Raw genomic sequence first — 9,683 nt, 5'->3', positions numbered from 1 at the left:
GAATTCCAACATGTATATTGATTTGGGGGGGGTTAATGTTTATAGATAAGCCTTTTATTTCTTTGTTTTTATTATGTTCAGTTAACCAACACATAGTACATCATTAGTTTTTGATGTAGTGTTTAATGATTCATTAGTTGTGTATAACACACAGTGCTCATCACCTCTTTAATACCTACCACCCATTAGCCCCTCCACCACACCTCCCTTCTGTAATCCTCAGTTTGATTCCTGGAGTTGAGTCTCCCATGATCTGTCTCCCTCTCTGATCCCCCCCGTTTTTCCTCCCATCCCTATGGTGCTCCGTGTTATTCCTTATGTTTCACATATGAGTGAAACCATATGATAATTGTCTTTCTCTTCTTTGACTTATTTCAGTTAGCATAATACCCTCCAGTTCCATCCATGTCGATGCAACTGATAGGTTTTTATCCTTTCTGATGGTTGAGTAATATTCCATTGTATATATGGATCACATCTTCTTTATCCATTCATCTGTTGAAGGACATCTTGGTTCCTTCCACAGTTTGGCTATTGTGGACATTGCTGCTATGAACATTGGGGTGCATGTGTCAATTCTTTTCACTACATCTCTAAGAGTAAAAAATATCATATAAACTTTTATGATATTTTTTATTCTTAGAGTTCAGAGTTTTTAAAATTCAGAAATGGCATGACTATTTGTGAGTTTTTTCTCATGAATTCAGCCCGAGTCATTTCAATTTTCAAACCTATGTTTCTCTTCATCTTGAGGATGTTTTCTTATATTCTTGGCTTAATTTACATCCTTTTGCATCTGTGACTTTTTAAAACTACTTTTATTTGTACTTTAGGTGCCATTAATACATTCTACAATCTCCTCATCTTTTTTTTTTGGTTATGTTTATTTATTTATTTTTTTTTTACATTTTTGCTCTGTGATTTAGGTGTTCTTAACTTGATTTTCCAATCCATTAACTTAAGTTACAGCTGTTTCCATCTCCTCATTCAATTCATCCACTGCCTTGTTTAGCTGGTAAATCATGGTTTTTTGGTTTTCTGTTGCTGTTGTTGTTGTTGTTTTGTTTTGGTTTGGTTTGGTTTTGGATTCAAAAAGACTTTTTCAAGCCACAGGAAAGTTTTCTCAGTTCCTGTTGTCATTGTCGTCATCAGCATCATCGTCGCCGTTGTCGTCGTCATCCTCATTCTCATTTTTAAGTTCAAGTTTTTGCCTCTGCCATCAGCTCTGCTTTGCTGAATATTCTTCTGTCTCATCTTCCTCTCTCTTGGTAGTTGGCTGGGGTACTAGATAAAAGCATATTTCTTTTACCTTTTCACTGTAAGAAACAGGAACAATAGAGTAACTCCTTCCAATTATAATTGCCTTCTTAGAGTCAGAAAAACTAGGCATGGTTGAACTGCCAGATATTATTCTATTCCTAAGCACACCTGCAGATCTCTAAGAATAAATTCATGTCCAGACAGTGAATTGTGGCTTTGCAATATAGCATCTCTCCCAAAGAGGTCTCCAAACACACCCCTTAGTCCACAAGTGAATCGTGTACCTGTTCCCAATAGAGACTCCAACAGACCCCAGAACTCCTGAATCATTCATTTCTGATTGCCTCAGAAGCCATTTGGTTCAAGAGAGAAATAGAGTAAAGAGGAAGCGGGTGGTGGGGTGGGGGTGGGGAGGCAGGCCCACTTGTTTAGTTTTGTTCTCAGAAACCCTTTACATCTACCTCAATAGTGCCATCATATGAAAGTAGATATAAATTGAAGAATATGCTTATAATCTTCCTGAGGACAGAGAATAACCTTTATACTTTTTTAAAAAGTTTTTTACCTTTCAGTAGGAGATACATAGATTGCAATGTTAAGAACTAAATAAATATTGAATGTGGAGGCCAGCATTTCAAAAGAGTACTTATGCAGATCATTCTATGTTTCATCATTTAAAAACTTGTTTATTAAGCCTCTGCTACCTGAAACAAATTTTTTTCCTCATTTAATGTTTATGCTTTTAACTTTTGTTTTTCTTTTTTATGAGAGGGTAATAATTTCAAAGAAACCTGTATATATAAACAACTATTTACACATATAGTTTTTGTATTCTTTTGCTTCAAAGTACAGTAGAAAAATTCATGAAAAATTATATTTTAAATGTATTTTTGTATGTTTAAATTCACATAATAATATGAATAAAAAGAAATAGTCCTTAATATTTTCCTAGAAAAATAAACTGAATACATAGAACTTTCAATAATTTGCATTATTTTTAAAAAAAAATCTGACATTCCTTTAAAGATTTTTTTTGATCCATGGAATTGAAACTAAATAGTATCTTGAACAATATCATATTTCCACTAACATACTAGGATAGCTCCTCTGAAAGGAGTCATTTATCAAGTAGTGAAGAATATAAATAACAATAAATGCTCTTAAGGCTAGAGTCTATTTTCTCAGAATGCACTTTATTGTTGGCATTAGTTATAGCCAACTTTGTCTTCCCACTTTGTATAGTATTTTATTTAATGTTGTGTGATGGCTCCTGTTATAGTTAGTATCCATCAAAGGGTATGAACATAGCTTGCTTGTAGTGGAGAGTTATTTTCTCATTGGTTTCCACCACACCACAGTAAAGTTATATAGCAAAAACTGTATCACAAAAAGCAAGACAGCAAGAAGAAAGAAACTTGTGATAATGCTGTGTGAATGTCCTCTCTTTCTAAAAGGACTCAGTGTTTTCAGTATAATTTCTTTGTGGAAACATAATATGATGAAACATAAGTATAGCTCATCAGATTATATTTAACTGGATAAGATCTGGTTTTGGATATTGTATGTAGTTAACAATTGCTCTTGGGGGATTTGGAGTAAAAGGGAGATTTTTCTCTTTGTGTACATTAATTTCTAAGATTGAAGAAATAAGAGAAAAACCTAATTCAGAATTTGAATGTGATTTTATTCTTACCTATTTTCTCTTATCTATTTATCTTTTCTTAAATAGTTTCTCACCATATTTTGAACATCATCATAGGGATGCCATGGAGAGTTTCTCTGAAGGCTCAGAAGGAATCAACAAGAGAAAGTGAATTGAAGTCCTGTTTTCTCTCTTCAAAGATTAAATTTTATCTTTAAATATTTTATTTTAAAAAATTCTACCATTCTAAAGTTTAAAAACACCACTTCAAAGGGCCTGGTAATCTCAAATGAGAGAGGTCATGACGACCAATTCCAGTAAGAGACTATTCAAATTGGGTTGAGTAAGTAAAAAAAAACCTGCTGGTTAGAAGTACACATTAATTGTTTGTAATATTCTAGAAAGCTAAACAATTAATTTACATTTTGGAGACTTGGATGAGCTCAAATTGGATCAAATTTATTTTTCTTGGGAAGTGATTATAAGATAATGCCAATTCACTTTCTTCCAGGAGGATGTTTAATAGTGTTATTTAGAAGTGCTTCATAGGATTATTACAGAACTGGGCCATTTTTTTAATGACTGAAAATTATTTAAATTATTTCATTTCAAAGCATGTAGATAAAAAACAATTGCCAAGAGTACAACATCTACTGGAGTAACACTGATACAAGACTGAGAACTTCAGCAGAACAAAATGATTCATAAACTGCATAGCAGTTGACCATCTTGAAGTGGATAGTTTCCTAGTCTAAAGTGAAACTTCAGTAGATATCAATAGGCAGAAAAGCAAACAGACAAAAAAAGTATTCAAAAGGCTTTATTTTGAGCAAGGACATAAGCAAATGTTAAGACACTAAGTCTTCACTGTCCAACATGGTAGTCACTAGTTACTTGTGACAAGTGAACCCTTGAAATATGGCCAGTCCAAATTAAGAAGTGCATTTGGTAAAATTACACATTGGACTTCAAGCAATTCTTATGAAAAAAGTTAATTTTTTTATACTGATTACATGTAGGAATGAAAAGGACATACTGGTAGTGGGTTATTATTTGTTTCTTTCTGAGACTAGAAAAAGGCTATACATAAGAACCCACTGATAATTTTATATGTACATATAAGAGATGTATATAGCTCAAACACTTTGTCTCAGTAATTAATTCTCAACAAATACTACACTATTTTTAATCCTCTCCATAAATCCCCTATCAGATATCAAACTGCATAAAATTTACCTGGCTTTACTGGTATCACAGTAAAACTTTTCAGGCCAAGAATGGAAATAATGTAAACAATTTACTCCCAGATATTGGCTAAATGAGACCCTATTCCATTTATATGGGATCAAAGTTTTGTTTCACCAGAGTGATATATAGCATGTTTGTGTCTCTAGTTATTAGGTTAAATTCAACAAATATTATTGAAAGTGATTATGTGTAGTGCACAGAATTTGTCCTTATGGAAAGTAAAATTAAATACTATGTCAACAAATGTACAATTAATTCATTTTTACAACATATATTTTTGAAACATCTACTCTGTGTCTTGCACTGTTAGGAAATATAATATTCAAATACCATATGTATTGTATGTTAACAGAAGTCACAATAAGAATCAGAGATGTAGAAATTCATGTATCTGGGTTGCTTATAATATGCTTTGTGATATTCATAAATGTGTCAGGTAGTATTACACTTACTAACTTACTATCATCATAACAACCTTATAAATTAAGTGCTTTTATTATCATAATTTTATAATGGTGAAATTCAGGCTGGTGAAAATTCAGGCTGAAAGAGGTTAAGGTGATATAACTTGCAGCTATTTAAGTGGATCAAGAAGGATCCAAACTCAGGAGTCTGGCTCCAGTCATCATACATTTAACTCTCTGGATATTGGGAAAAAGAAATTTATGATGCAGGGGATAGAGGAAGTAAGGACAACAAAAAAGCATGTAGGTGGTAAGGGAATATTAAATGGTCTTACTATGGGTACCTTAATTGTATTGACTTAGATTCTTTGGTTGCAACAAAACCAACTCTTTCTAACTTAGAAAATATTTTTAGTTTGTTGGTATTGGAAAGCTATTGGGTTCACACATTAATAGAAATGCTTGAGGTGAGATTCAGAGATGAGCAAAAGGACACCTGTTCTAAATGTTCCAGATTTTGCTGCCATAATAAAAACACTCCATCAATTTTTCCCTTTGTTTCATCCTAATAATTTTGTCAGTATTAATAAAGGTTCAAAGTATTGGACTCAACCATAATGCATTAATGAGATAAACTGTAAGGACAGAAAGAACTGAAAGGAATTTTGAACTTTACATAGTAGATTTGCTCTAAGTAAGTGGTATTAGTTGTGTAATTATGAAACTGTATTTTAAAGGCAGTGTAAGATAGGGAAAATCCATACGTAATTGTTATGTTTGGAACTAGGTTTATCATAATGGGAGATGAAAGGCACGAATATTGAATGATAGAGAGATAGGAGGACTCAGAATGTTGGATTTGAATTGGTGGTATCTTGTCCTAGTGTGAACTCTTGACTTCCCCTTTGTTCACTGAAAGAGCCTAGAAAAAATGACATCCCACTGTCAATATGCACAACTAGAGGTTAACTCTTGGTTTCTAAATACTGTTGTCCACTAAATGAAACCACGAGTTATTACAGAATTAGCAGCTTTCAGAACAAGGGTAGGGAAAGTACAAGATAGAACTGTTCAGCTGGAGCAAATAATCCAAAAATTTGTATGGAACCAGAAGAGACCCTGAATTGCTAAGGAAATGTTGAAAAACAAAAATAAAACTGGAGGCATCACGTTACCTGATTTCAAGCTTTACTACAAAGCTGTGATCACCAGGACAGCATGGTACTGGCATAAAAACAGACACATAGACCAGTGGAACAGAGTAGAGAGCCCAGATATGGACCCTCAACTCTATGGTCAGTTAATCTTCGACAAAACAGGAAAAAATATACAGTGGAAAAAAGACAGTCTCTTCAATAAATGGTGCTGGGAAACTGGGCAGCTATGTGTAGAAGAATGAAACTCGACCATTCTCTTACACCGTACACAAAGATAAACTCAAAATGGATAAAAGACCTCAAGGTGAGACAGGAATCCATCAGAATCCTAGAGGAGAACATAGGCAGTAATCTCTTCGATATCAGCCACAGCAACTTCTTTCAAGATATGTCTCCAAAGGCAAAGGAAACAAAAGCCAAAATAAACTTTTGGGACTTCATCAAAATCAAAAGCTTCTGCACAGCAAAGGAAACAGTCAAGAAAACAAAGAGGCAACCCACGAAATGGGAGAAGATATTTGCAAATGACAGTACAGACAAAAGGTTGATATCCAGGATCTATAAAGAACTCCTCAAACTCAACACACACAAAACAGATAATCATATCAAAAAATGGGCAGAAGATATGAACAGACACTTCTCCAATGAAGACATACAAATGGCTATCAGACACATGAAAAAATGTTCATCATCACTAGCCATCAGGGAGATTCAAATCAAAACCACATTGAGATACCACCTTACACCAGTTAGAATGGCCAAAATTAGCAAGACAGGAAACAACATGTGTTGGAGGGGATGTGGAGAAAGGGGAACCCTCTTACACTGTTGGTGGGAATGCAAGTTGGTATAGCCACTTTGGAAAACAGTGTGGAGATTTCTCAAGAAGTTAAAAATAGAGCTTCCCTACGACCCTGCCATTGCACTACTGGGTATTTACCCCAAAGATACAGATGTAGTGAAAAGAAGGGCCATCTGTACCCCAATGTTTATAGCAACAAAGGCCACGGTCTCCAAACTGTGGAAAGAACCAAGATGCCCTTCAACGGACGAATGGATAAGGAAGATGTGGTCTATATACACTATGGAGTATTATGCCTCCATCAGAAAGGATGAATACCCAACTTTTGTAGCAACATGGACGGGACTGGAGGAGATTATGCTGAGTGAAATAAGTCAAGCAGAGAGAGTCAATTATCATATGGTGTCACTTATTTGTGGAGCATAACAAATAACATGAAGGACATGGGGAGTTAGGAGAATGGAGTGGGGGGAAATTGGAAGGGGAGGTGAACAATGAGAGACTATGGACTCTGAAAAACAATCTGAAGGGTTTGAAGAGGTGGGGGGGTGGGAGGTTGGGGGAACCAGGTGGTGGGTATTAGAGAGGGCACGGATTGCATGGAGCACTGGGTGTGGTGCAAAAACAATGAATACTGTTATGCTGAAAATAAATTAAAAAAATTATTAAAAAAAAAGAACTGTTCAGTCTTATTATGGTGAAAGCAAGGAGGTGTTAAAAAATTAATAAGATCATAGCAAAAAGACAGAGAACTTGTTCAAAGGGGACTCTAATGGTCAAATTGGCCCAAGTCAGCATAAAAAATATAATGCACACACTGCATTGAATATAATGAAATCATAAATTTATTTTAATACTGAAAGAAGTGACCTGGGATAGAAGACTTTTCTTTAGAGAAAAATGTCAACAAACATATATATAAGGAATAACATGGCTAGAGAAATCATCATTTTGTAATCACAATATAGTATTTAATTCAGTCAACCATGACCTACTGATTCTCATATGCACACAGAAAGAAAAATATATTATTGTTTAATTTTTCCATTCACATAGAGGTATTCTTTTAAAAACACATCGTTGAAAAAATGATATTTCTTTTAAGAAACAGTTTTTCTTATATTTAGACAGTTTTTAATTCACTTCATCGTAAAATTGATTCCTTGAGAGTATGACTTGAAGTAGGCATTATTTAATGACGACTCAGTAGTTTTTGGAGAGATGAGAAAAAGTATGACAATAGCTATACTCAACCAAAAAACAACAACAACAACAACAACAACAACAACAAACCCCCAAAAAACAAAAAACCCACCACAGAATGGTTATTTCCAAATTGCCTAATGAAATAAGCCAATAATATTCTCTTCTACTGAACTATTTCTTTCAAAAAAAGAGCTTCAGACACAGCTATATTTATAAAAGAGAAAGACAATATTTAGCCATTTTATAGAACAAAGGGTTATGTTCACAGCTAATGTGGTCATTGGGCTGCATGTCTCTTTGACAAATTCCATTGTTGTATAATTATTATTATTTTAGCATTTCCTTACTTTTTGGCACTGTAAGATGTTTTAACTTCATCTGGTATATTTCCTGCCCCGGCTCAAGAGTCAGACATTTATCCAAGAAGTCCTATTTCCTTTGATTGAAGAATGGTATTAGAAATTGAGATATGAGCTCTGAGTGTGTTCATTGCTGTTGGGCTGTCCTTGTTACTAGGCCCTCTTAGAGGACAGAACAAGGATTTATATGTGTATATACTAACCTGTGTATACACATCTACAAATACTTCTGTATGTACCCATCTTTCTCTCTGGTAAACTAGACATGTATTAGTATTTGATGTGTCTAACTCTAATCTAGTATGGTATGGATATTTCTACCCCCCCCTTTTTTTTGCTTGACTATAATGTTCCATTCCAACTGTGATAAACCTGGATCTCATCATCACCCATCAATTTATTTAATTCTTTAATTCCATTATACCTATATAATAATTTCAAAATTGTTAATTTATACCATCATGAGAAAACAATTTTGCCAATTAGAGTACAGTTCTTGTGTTCCGTTTCTTTTGAGTTTAAACATATAAACCCAGTCATTTTCAAAGTAGTTTAGCTCAGAACTTTCTTCCTTGCCATCATAATATGAGGTTATTTAAAATATGTTTAATATAGTTTAATTCCTTTGTCACAGTCTGTATTCTACTCTACTATCCTCCCAACCTTGTAAATGATTTTTTTTTTTAAGTAGGCTCCACACCCAATGTGGAACCCAATGCAGGGGTTGAACTCATAACGCTGATATCAAGACCTGAATTCAGATTGAAAGTCTGACACTTAAATGACTGAGCCACCCAGGCACCCCCAAATGATTTTTAATAAATTTTCAGGCATTAAGATTCATGCAATGGTTATAAATTATCACAGGTTTAGACAACTGTCAAATATCATGTATCCAGCATTACAGTATCATATCATAACTTAACCACTCGAAAAATTTCCTATTCCACAAAACCCTGGCAATTCCTAACCTGTTTACCAAATTCATGGTATACCTTTTTTAGAATGTCTTAAAAATGGAACTATATGGCGCTTTCATGCTGATTTCTTTCATTTAGCAATATGCATTTAAATTCATCTATTTTTGAGGGGGCTTGATAACTTATTCCTTTTTAATCACTGAATGTTATTCCATCATGTGGCTATCTCACAGTCTGTTTATCCACTTTCCTATCTTGGTTACTTCAGTATTTGGTGATTATGAATAAAGCTGTTATAAACATTAATGTGCTGGTTTTTATACTGGCACGAGTTTTCAAATCAGTTGTGCAGCTACCTAGGAGTGCCATTGCTGGATCATGGTAAGACAATGCTTAGCTTTGGAAGAAACTGTCCAGCTGTCTGTCAAAATGTCTGTACCATGAATGAAAGTTTCTGTCATTCTGAATTCTTTCCAGCAGTTAGTATTGTTAGCTTTTTGTAATATAGCTGTTCTAATATATATATGTAGTAGTTTATTTGGGGAGGAGGGGATCTAGGATCTGAATAGCTGAGATAAGTCATGTAGGTACTGCATTCTTGTGCGACTGATCTCCAGTAAAAGCCACAACATCAAGGCTCACACGAGATTCCCTGATTGACAACACTTATCATGAGTTCTTGCAT

This window comes from Lontra canadensis, unplaced genomic scaffold, assembly GCF_010015895.1.
Source record: "Lontra canadensis isolate GAN:19392208 unplaced genomic scaffold, GSC_riverotter_1.0 scaffold1, whole genome shotgun sequence".
NCBI classification, from domain to species: domain Eukaryota; kingdom Metazoa; phylum Chordata; class Mammalia; order Carnivora; family Mustelidae; genus Lontra; species Lontra canadensis.
The sequence above is the reverse complement of the archived record's forward strand: the minus strand, read 5'-3'. Positions refer to the sequence as shown.